At 36.5% G+C, this 12,231-nt stretch overlaps 1 pseudogene; it reads right to left on the bottom strand.

Annotated features, from left to right (window-relative positions):
- Window positions 1-5,684, bottom strand: part of LOC124966047 (dnaJ homolog subfamily A member 2-like) — a 42,542-nt pseudogene extending 36,858 nt beyond the window's left edge.
- Window positions 5,685-12,231: the final 6,547 nt, after the last annotated feature.

Below are 12,231 nucleotides of genomic sequence, written 5' to 3'. Positions count from 1 at the left end.
TAAAAAATGAAGTGTAATGAGTTAGATTTTCAATTACTGCCCTAGCCTGTTTCAGAAAGCATGACATAAAGTGTGGCAGTTTAAAGCTATCTTGCATATCTCTATCCATCAAGTTTCATACAACTTAACAGCTTAGGGTGTCCTTGTGCAAGCAATTATTCATTGTGGGGGCACAAACCAACCACCCTAAATCCAAAGCAGTAATTCTACTAAAATCTCTGATTAAGCAACTGGTTGTACTTACCTGAAAGTATTTCAAAAAATATATGAAGAAAAGAAAATAATTGTTCCCAAATGTGGTACTTTCCAAGTCAATGATTATTGGTGAATATATAATGAAGAATGTAATGTCACATTAGAATGTTACTGATGTATCTGGTAAAAGTCATGCTGGTAGATCTTTTGTGAGATTACAGGGGCCATGACTTTTCTTCTCAAACCTTCTCTGTCCTTACAAAATCTTCAATGATAATCAAAATGTTCTCTGTTTAATACTAAAATTTATTTAGAAAAATATGTGTTTAGTATATGAACTTGAATCAATTTCTGGACTTGATAGAAGGAAAGTGATATTTCAAAAGATGGGCTGAATTAGGAGGAAATGATGATAGTGAGTGGATTAGAAATGGCTGGCACTGTCACCAGAACCATCATGGAAGACATAAGCCATCTGTCTTGTGCATAATTTAGACTATCAGTTTGTCAACATGGAACATAAAAATTCACCTAGGAAAAAAATGTCGAAAGCATTATTATATTTAAGTTTCAGAATTAAAGACTACATAAGATATAGAAAGATTGGTTTTTGATTTCTCCTCTCCCTTTTGGAGAGTCAGAGATATCTAACAACCATTGAGAAATGCTTTGAAATAGTTCAAATGTTCTTAAGAAATTTGTGCTTGTAATCTTGATCTGAATGGTAGGAGAATTTGTCTTTTTTTCTTAATTTTCAAAATTTTATTTGTTCTAATTAGTTGTACATGACAGTAGAATGCATTTATACATTTTGATAGATCATACATAGAGTATAATCTCTCATTTTTCTGATTATACATATTGCATTATAACATAGGTCATGAAGTCCTACATGTATTTGAATAGTGTCAGTTTTACTCTACTATCATTTCTTCCCCCATATGCCTTCCCCTCCCTAATATAAATTCTATTCTTCCTTATCCCCTACACACTTATCGTGAATTAGCTTCCACGTATCAGAGAAAACATTTGACTTTTGTTGTTGGGTTTTTTTTTTTTTTTTGGTTTGATTTGGTTTATTTCACTTAGCATGATATTCTCTAACTCCATCCATTTACCAGTAAATGGCAGCATTTCATTCTTCTTTAAAACTGAATAGGGCTGGGGAGATAGCTCAGTCGGTAGAGTGCTTGCCTTGCAAGTTGTAAGCACAAGGCCCTGGGTTTGATCCCCAGCACCACAAAAAAACAAAAAAACAAACAAAAAAAAAACTGAATAATATTCCATCATATATATATGTATACTATATATATATATACATATGTATATATAATCACATTTTCTTTATCTTTTGAAGGGCATCTAGGTTGGTTCCATAGTTTAGTTATTTTGAATTGAGCTGCTATAAACATTGATGTGACTGTGTCACAGTGGTATCTTGATTTTAAGTCCTTTGGGTATAAACCAAGGAGTGGGATATCTGGGTCAAACAGTAGTTCCATTCCAAGTTTTCTGAGGAATCTCCAAACTGCTTTCCATAATGGTTGCACCAATTTGCTCTCCCACCAACAATGTATGACTGTACCTTTTTCCCAACATCCTCACCAACATTTCTTGAAAAAATTGACAAAAGTTGGCTCTTTGAAAAAAAATCAATAAAATTGATAAACCCCTAGCCACACTAACAAAGAGAAAAAGGGAGAAAACCCAAATCACTAAAATATGTGATAAAAAAGGAAATATCACAATGGACACAACTGAAATACAGAAGATATTTAGAAACTATTATGAAAATGTATATTCTAATAAAGAGAGTTTATCTTTTGACCCACACCTCTCCTGCACTGAAATAAGTGTTCTCACTACCACCTATGCGGCCATCCCTGGTAGCTCCTAGAGTTTTTTTGTTTGTTTTGTTTTGTTTTGTTTTTTTCCTGCAAATACATGAAGGAAAACTTCAATTCACACGTAAGTTACCTCCTAAAGCTAGGTCCCTTCTCTCTTCCCTTCATCCAACACTGTCCTAATCCTTCTGGTTCTTTAGTATTTACACCCGGCAGGCTCTTTTTTTTTTTTTTCTTTAACCTGCCTTTTTGCAATATTTTGTAACCAATTCATCACTACTCCTTCTTCTAGGAAACCAAGGCTACCAAAGTAACCTTTCTAAAATTCCAACATGATTTGTTCACAACCTTTCAATGATTTCCAATAACAATAAAACATTAAAGTTTCCCACGCCAAACTCAAAAGGCACTCTGAATCGTGGCATCTAGTGCCTCCGCAACCTCGTTCCACATCGTTTATGAACCTAGCCTATGCTCAAGATAACAGAACTCCAGAAGTTTCTCAGCTCTCCCTTGTGTGTAGGTTCCATGGCTTTGTATTGCTTGGGTCTTCTGCCTGGATGTCCCTCCCAGTCTCTGCCTTCCATGCTCTAGCTTCATGCCATGTGTAAAACCTACCTACCGTGAACACACCCATAACCCATTCTGCGTTCTCCTTCCCTCTTGTTCCTTTACATCTTTTTGAATCTACATTTATTGTCTTTGTTGTTATATCTATGCAGACCTTTATTTCTTATAATTTCTGCAATCACAGGCCCATCTTTTAATTTCTCTCCAATTGTTTCTTCATCCACCAGTGCCACAATACATAACTAAAGATTCTTACTTTATGTAAGGACCATAGAGCATACAGTAAAGTACCAATAAGGTGTTTGTAGAATGGAACGATCACTTTTCAGGGAGTGTGACATTTTGGTGAATGTATGATTAATCATTGTTAAATTCATCTAGGTCTCCCATGAAACTTATTTTCCCATCAAAGCAATATTTATTTAATTTGTCATATTTTCTAAAAGAATCTAACATTTGGAAGGTTTTTGTTTTAATATTCCACAGGTTGGAAAAGAAACATGACCATTTCCTTGCTATTGATAGTCAAGAATGTGTTAGTTGGGACTTCATCTACATTGACCCTTATATATTATTCAGCTTTTTAAAGGGAAAAAGTGATGTAACTTGTGTAATGAGTCTGAAATCTGTAATGATGAATAATAACTATATCTCATCTTATAAAACAATGTCATTAATTAATTTATTCTTGAATCAATCTATGCATCTACTTATCTATTCATCAAAATACATTCATGTTTTTGTACAGCATGCTTATTTTGACTTCCAGATTATTATAAAATATATTTCTTGGTTGCAGAATGTTCTAAGTCAACATATTAATAATTCCACCATAATAAAAGGGAGAATGTACCTGAATTTCTTATTGCCTTCATTAATTACTTGGAAATTAGCATTATCTCTTTGTAGTTGAGTTACCTTCCTTGCCTACTAGAAATCTGAAGATACAAATATGGCAAATATGTTTACATCAAAGACATAACAAACACTTTAATATTTTATATGTAGTTTGTGCTTATTTAATTATTAATTAAGCAGATACTAATTTAATGGCAACTACAGAGCAAACATTTGTTAAGGACTAATGATTCAAAGTCAAATAATATATGGTTACTTCTCTGAAGTAACTCCCAAAAAGCTTGGGAAGAAACACAATTTTTAATATAATTATTTAATTTGTTACAGTGTGTTTAGCTTGTATGTGCTGGGTATATGTGTGGGGCAGCAATAAACTTCTATTGGAGATTAGGGAAATTTTTCCAGAAGAATCTGAGCCATGGAATCTGCTTCTTAAATGTGTGAGTTTTTCAGATAGGAACTACATTCCAAAAAAATGGATTATACATAAATGGTCATGGAGCTTAGAAATTTTGTGAGGCATGTGTGGTACTGTGAAGAAAACATTAGCATTAAAATTGCTAAAAATCCTTTTTGAAATATAATTTAAAACCTCACTGAAATTATGCATGATCTAGCTGGGTATAAGAGGGAAAACACGAGCTTGGAGTTAGACAAAACTGTCCTCTATGACAGCAATATTTATAAAAACAAGAACATTTTATGACATGCATTAGTCACTTTTACCTCATCTAAACCTCATTTAAAAAAAAAATCTGACAAAAGGATTTATAGTGACACCTAACCAGCTTGGATTTCATCAGAATTAGATGAAGCAATCTACAGAAACCATTGATAAAGTGCAATATCAAAATGAGCACTAAATAATAATAATAATCTCATCCTCTTTGTCTTTTTTGCTTAAAAGAAATGCCAAGTGGAACTCATTTGCCAAGGGTGTTGGGCATCCATGCAGCGTGTCCCCAGGAATGGTACTTAAAAACAAGTAATACTTTTGGTTGCTTTTCTTTACTATATCTATAATTCAGTTGAATTTTATATCTTTTACATCCTAGATTAGACTCACCCTGGAGACTCACATTCGGTTTTGAGCCTAGTAATTGCAGAATAAGAAAGAACTAGGTTATTTTATGCCTCAGTAAGTCATAGATGATTTTAAAGAGTTGAGTGTCTGTCAATGCTACTTCAGATGCTACTTTGTTCAGTGTTTAACAACATGAACTATGAATTTATGGGCATTTAATAAAGTTAGGCTTCTGAACATAAATTACCAGATAGATATCCTCAGCAAAATCTTTTGAATCATCAGTTGGAAAAATTAGTTTTATTTTCATCATTATGTAAAGAGTCAACTTTGGCCTTGCATGATCATAGCACTCTTATGATGATGACAGTTGTTTATCTCACAAACACACAGAGCTCACCCTGGCTTTCACCTCTCCACACTTTCTCTGTCAACAGCAGACATTTATTATCTGCAGGAAGAAAGAGATTACCTTAAGCATTGCTTTTACAATGATTAATGTGAAGAATAATCATTGAAGGGTACAGTTTCACAAAGGAAACAAATGCCTGTCTTTATGGATTATTGAAAATCATAATGTTTCATCTTCTGTAGGAAAATGAAATGATCAAATACCAGTTTGCAGTATTCAGAGGAAATATAGATACCATTTAGATATAGTCAGAGTTCATCCATAAAGCAGGCACCACAGTGAAGGGTATTCACGTGTGCATTAAGACTACTGAACAAGATGCATTGTGCTGTAGAGGACAGAATCAGAAGCAGAGTCAAGCAAACCCGCTTTAAGTTCTTGATATTTTGGTAGGCATGAAATGTCGTGATGATTCTTTTTATAAAAAAATTGGTGTTCATTTTCTGTAACCTTATTTCCATTTTGCTAATTGTCTGCAGAATGGCTCAAGACCACTCAGTGGTTGTTCCTACCCATTCAGTGGCCTGAGCAGTGGAAGCTGCAGATCAGTCTTCAGTGGCTAGCTGAGCACTCCAGTCTTCAGTATGGAACTGCTTGATAGGCACAGAGGGCACCTGCCTACCTTAGACCACTCTGCAACCTCAGGTTGAATAGCAGTGAACTCAGGAGCTAAAGCAGTCCATTCATCCTGAAATTCCTCCTTGGTCACAGCTTTTTCAGCAGCAGCCTGATCTTCCTTTTCAATCTCTTCAGGATCTCTGTGAAAGTAGACATCAGGCATGACCTCCCAGGGTGTTCATGGGAAATGGTACCACACATGCACAGAACTTCTTGGGGCAGCATCCACCACATCAGACCCACAGAATGAGCTCCCTTATTGTTGCACAGAATGGCAATATACACATAGTGCAGAGGAGAGACTGTGTTACACAGAGCAACAGTAGGCAGATTGACATAAGATGCTTCTGCAAGAGGCAGGTGGTCAGCCCTGGGATCAGTAACCACCAGAAGAGATGGCTCTGGATCTGGTTAGTGAAGGTTCCAGGATTGAAGCAGCCAGCAGTAGGAATGACAGAGCAAACTTCAGCACAGCCTGCTGGCCAGTATTCCCAGAGGAGGTGACACTGACATTAGCAGGGTTTTCAATGGCAACAATGGCATGAGCAGCCATCAGAAACTTCTCCCAGGTCCTCTTCAGATTTATGATGCATAGATGTATATGCCATTGCCTTTCCTTATGTAGCTATATTGTTCCATCTGGAAATCAAGGTTGGTGACACCTAAGTGGGTTCCTGCTGCAAGGAATTTGAAGACATCCTCTTTCATTTGCAGGATATCAATGTCTCCAACATTGTGACAGTTTCCATTTAAGTTACAACCAGAATCAAGGAAAATGCCAGTGCCATATGGACCCCTCCCTGGGTATCACAGAAAGGCTCTTGAAGACTTTTTAAAGGCCTTATATTTATTTAACACTTACAGACCCATCATTTTATTTGACTCTCCCATGATCCCTCAGATAAAGGTGGAAACTTATCTTTGCTACACAATCATCTTATCATTGAGTCCTGACTGCTCCTTTTATCTCTACTCTCCTATCCACTCTTTCTGTCTTCATTAATAATGTTAGTCCAAGGCTCCATCACCACTCACCTTCTCAACTGCAAGGTAGACAGAGTAAGTTTCCTAGCTTGCAAATTATAGTGCACCACCTCATTGCTTAAACACAACAAAGGTTTCACATTGCACTTATAATAGAATCTGTATTGCTAAGGAAGGCCTACAGATTTCATCTGATCTGAAGTCAATGGGTGTGGGAAGCCATCCTTATTTAGCAGAATCAGACCAGGTGGAGCCATGGGACACAGATGTCTGGCTTCTAGGAACCACTGGGAAGTATGTGGTGATGTGTGGGAGTGGTTCCCTGTCTCCCTCAGAAACAGTCCCCTTAAGAGAGTGGCTTCCCTAACTCTACCCTATCCTGTCCATCACAGAAGAAGCTTCTCCTGGTCCTGGCCCCCTTTTACCTGTATATATAAATAAAAGAGAGTTGGGCGACTTGTTGTAAGAGCCTAGAGTAGGTTTTTGTAAGAGCCCAGAGTTGGTTGTTGTAAGAACCCAGAGCTGGTATGGCCAGACCTGTCACACCCCTCTCATTTAAAAAGAGTATTGGTTCTTGTGTATTTATTGAGTAGATAAATTTTTGGGGTAATAGAAAAACTGCCAACATCATCCTCTGGCAGTTAACCCTTTTCTCTTCCACGTGGGATGTGGCAGAGAGGACCCCTACAAATGGGCACATGACTTTCCACCTAGCAGGCAGCGCTCTAGGTGGGTACACCTTGTGCCATCCCTGTCTTTTAGAAGACCCTCAGGATTCCACTAACAGTCTTTTCCAGGCCCTTTGCAGTTCTACTAACTGCATCCTTAATGTTCTTCCAGCTTCTACTAAACACCCAGTTATCAAACCACACATTTTAGGATTTTTCATGACAACATCCTGCTTCCAGGTACCAAAATATCTTCTTGTAATCTGTTGTATAACAAATCACTACAAGATGTGGTGGCTTACAACAACATTTATTTTGCCTAATAATCTACTACCTAGACAGGAATTGACAAAGAGAGCTCTTGTTTACTGCATTAGACATCAGCTTGAGCAGCTGAAAGGTTGGAGATAGAAACATCAGAAGACGTGCTCACAAATATGTGGGCTGCTGGTCCAGAATGACTCAGATGACCAACACTGGAACAGCTGGGCTCTCTTGGCACTTTCCTTTATCTCTAAGAAATATGTCCAAGCAATCTCTCCAACTGAGAGCTTCAATGAAGCAGGACGTCTTGCATGATGTTCCAGGACTACCATAGTGTAAGATTCTAGACTCAACTTTGCAGAAGAGAAAATAAATGTTATTATTTTAAGCACCTAAATTTTAGATAATTTTCTAGGTGATAGATAATTAATACCTGTTTCAATAAACCATGTTATGCATGATATCTTTGTTACGATAATGACAGACTCAAAAATTTTTTGAAAACCTTTAAAATTGGAATATGCAGGCATGTGTGAGCTTTTTAACCTATATTTTGACTCTACTTCTTCATTCACAAATCTATTTTTCTCATTTTCTTGTTAAAAAAAACTCTAGGTTGATTGAGGTTTACTTACTCTACAAATTTTTCATGTATTTAAATTATACAATTTGATCACACTTATCATGTGGATACTTCTGTGAAACCATTACCATAATTGCTAAGGAACACATTAATTATCCCCCCCCCCATTTCCTTATGGCCTACTGAAATTCCATTGATATTAATTTCTGTTTGATAAGGTTTTATCTAAGTGGTATTATACAGTACTATTTTTTCATCTTTCACTTAGCATTATTATTTCTAGATCCATTAGTACTGTTGTGTGTGTTAATAATTCATTTTTATTACTGAGTCAGATTTCATTATAAGACTATACCACAATTTTTTTATTTATCCACCTGGTGATAGAAATACACGTTGCTTCAAGTTTTTGTCCATTATAAATAAAATTTCTATGAATATCTCTATTAAAAGCCCTTATGAAAACACATATTTTCTTCTCTTGGGTAAATCCTAGTATTGGAATGTCTGAGTCACATGCTGGAAAAACATAGAACTATTTGAGACACAGACAAAATGTTTACCAAAGTGGTTGCACCATTTTACATTCTAACCAGCAATATAGGGGAAGGCTAGTTTTTCCCCAATATCATCAATAGCTGTCAGTACTTTAAAATCATAGTCACTTCATGAATAGTGGTTTTAATTTACATTTTTCCTGTGACAAATTGTGTGTCTTTCATGTGCTTATTTTTCATCCATACATTCTCTTTTTTAATGTTTATACATCTGTTCAAATGCACAATGCTTTTAGGAATAAATATTATGAAATACCTCTTATTTCCCAGTCACCATATCAAAACTGGGGAAAATGTAAGAAGCACTACCGAATTGGCAGCAAATTACAACTCCTGGAGAAGTAGGAAACTACTGATTTGCTGAATTGATTCAGAATCTCTAGAAATGGGGCCCAAGCCACAGGTCTACAAAAACTTCCCAGGCACTTTAATGCACTCTTAAGGTTGAGAAGCATAACCAATTTATCAAGGTTTCTGGTGTGATGGATGGAAGACAATTTATTATTTCTATGTTGCAGATGAGAAAACTGAAATTCAGAGAAGTGGTAAGAAAATAGAGAAGGCATAGATAATAAGAGGTGAGGCTTCAAATCCAGGTTTATTAACGGACTCTGCCTCTATTCACCCCGCCAAGCTAACCAGCTAACCTGTAGTGTAAAAGTGATGAAAGGAAAGTTCTCTAAGATCAGCATTAAGAGTAGCAGAGGAATAGAGACCGTCATGTTAAGTGAAATAAGTCAAACTCAGAATGTTCAGTTTTGTTTGTTTACTCTCATATGTGGAAGCTAAAATGAAAAGGGGAAAGAAAGATTGGGGGTGGGGCAGATCTCATGAAATTCAAAGGAGATCACTAGAAGAAAGGGACCAAGAGGCGAAAGGTGGGGAGGGAGGGGGAAAAGTACTAGGAAGTGATATTGGCCAAATTGTGTATTATGGGCATGTAGAAATATGTAACAACAAATCCTGTCAGTATGTATAAATATAATTCACTAAGTTTAAAAATGTATAGAAAGATAATAAAAAGAACAGCAAGGGACCCAAGACAAGAAATGTTGAACCAGGAGAATCACAAGTTCAAGGTCAACCTCTACAACTTAGAGTTTGTCTCAAAAATAAAATAAAAAAGGAATGTGGATGTTTGGTGCACAATGGTTACTTGAGAGTATTTGCTGAATACTGAAGGAATATGGGGGTAAAATGATCAATATCAGGCAGGCAATATCTGCACAACTTGCCCAGTCTAATGACAACTTCCCTTTGAAGCTTTCCAGTCTGATGACTTTCTTGAGTTTAGCAAGAAAACAGATCTCTCACTGCTGTCTATTCTAATCTGCCCATCATTTGTTCAGACTGTGAAATCCCCCTGACAGCTATGGAAGTCCCATCTGTAGGGCTGCCTGCATAATTCGTCTGAGAGAGAATCTCACTGTGCCTTAGAGACAATTTATCATCTACTTAAGAAGATAATTGCAGTGCACCAACCCAGGTTCCAAGAATGACTCTTCCTCTCTGTCCATGCAAATCTTTCCTGTATTTGCAGGTCCAGATCCAATTCCATATCTTCTTTGAAGCCTTCTCTGACCCTGCTCTGAATCCTATTGTAATTATTGTCACTGCCACTCGCATGGTAATTTTCCAGGAGCTGCTTGATGACATCTATTCCTACCATTTTCTTTAGAATGTATGTATCTCCTTCCTCCCCCAATCTGTCTTTGTGGGGTATCAAAGGGTGTCTCACATAATGCATGTGGATAAAAGGTTATGCATGCTAAAGAACTTTCTTTAATATCAGATCACATATATCCAGGAATATTTTTAAGAACAAAATGTGGAAAATTACCTCATAAAGAGAATGATTTTAAAGATTTTTCAAGGGAAGTTTACTCGAATTGACTTGATATATGATGGTAGAGCATAAATTATATCACTATATTTAAGGGAAGAATTGGTCAACAAAGGAAGTTGAGTTCCAGAGGTATAATTTGTATACATAGCTCAGTTTGCCTGTCTGCCTCTATTGCAGAGATTTAAAGTAGAGTTCTGAGAGTCACATACAATTGACACCTCCTCTTCTATGCCAGGCACACCACGCAGATTTCTGATAATGATACGACTTCTCTTGGAGCTTGTGTATTAACATGGGTTGTTAACTGAGGCCAATCCTTTCAGTGACCCCACTACCTGTTGTGTATTCCTTCATATGGCTTCTAAGACTATTCATTATCAGTTCATATTCATCTTTCCGGCTTCATTCCCCATACTTCGAACCATTATTCTTTAACATTATGGAGGTTCTACTCATGAACTAAAAAGATATTATGCTATGGAGGAATCCAAGCTTCTTTCTCATCCTGAAACATACCTCTGTAACTTCGCATTATACTTAAATGTTTAGATTGCACAAAATGTTCTTGAATTTGTAATAAAAATAGAGAAGTACATACAAAGTTTTGTTAGTATGAGGTGGCACATTGTGTGTTGGGATTTATGAGCAATGGTGCCCTATGGAACAGTGAATGCAAAGTGGGCAATGTCACAGTAAGAATTAATGTCTGTGAACATACCAGGGCCACTGCGGACCATGGGTAAGACTCATATTTTATCTCAGTCAAAATGGAGAGCTCCTGCAAGATTCTAGGCAATTGAAGTTTGCATGTTGAAAAGAATTTGATTTTATGTAGAGAATGGTTAGGGCGGGTCAAGACTGAAAGTAAAAAGATTAATTATAAGGTTATTGGTGTAGTCAGGTGAAAAGTAAAGCCAGACTGAATGAAAATAGTGGCAATTGGGATGGAAAAGTTGCATGGATCCCAGATATATTTATCAAGTAAACTCAGTAATTGAGTACATTTAGAATAACTGAGTTGAAGCTGAACTGCACAGGACAAAAATAGACCTAATCCCAGTTCCTTGCTTTGAAAAGGAAAACATAATATTTAAGTATTTGTCAGTATTCATTCAATAAAAACTCGAGAGGTAGTTTCAGAATTAATTTATTCAAAGTGCAGCAATAACAATTTATGATACATCTTCTTAAAATTGTTAAATGAAAAGGTTGCCTTATACCATGCATCAGGTAATCATTCTTTCAGAGCCTAATGTTAATATTCTTGAGATTTTTTAAGCATTGGTTAAATACTTTAACTGTCTAAAGTAATTGGCTTCAGGAACTTGAACACATCAATATTAATAGAGAAATTAGGCTTTGACGTTCCTTTACAAAAAGAATAATGATAAAAATAAATCCGAGGGTATAGCGTAATGTGTGCTAACGAGAGAGAGATGGTCTGAGCTCAGCGCTCATTCTCCTGTGTTGACTGATTAATGGATGTGTGTGTGCTTCCGATTGAAATGCAGATCCAGGCGTGTCTCAGAAAATGAGATCTGTGGTAAAGAAAGATGAGGTCCACATGCTTTAACAGCTTTGGTTTTCTCTGGATCTAAGGACTATCAAGGTCTCTCCTCAGTACCCAGTGATTGGGGAGAGCAGAGCCTATCAATCAGAAACACTACAGAATGTAAAAGAGATGGTTGTAAGCACATGGATAATTACTCTGATATGTGATTATACTAGGTCAGCAATCAGAGGCCAAGTTGGATTTTGAAGGAAAATTGGCAAAATTCTTAAAAGTAGAGATAGAGCAGCAGGAAAGC

Source organism: Sciurus carolinensis, chromosome 16 (genome assembly GCF_902686445.1).
Source record: "Sciurus carolinensis chromosome 16, mSciCar1.2, whole genome shotgun sequence".
Taxonomy (NCBI): Eukaryota; Metazoa; Chordata; class Mammalia; order Rodentia; family Sciuridae; genus Sciurus; species Sciurus carolinensis.
Note: the sequence above shows the minus strand (reverse complement) of the source record. Positions and strands in the feature narration are given on the sequence as shown.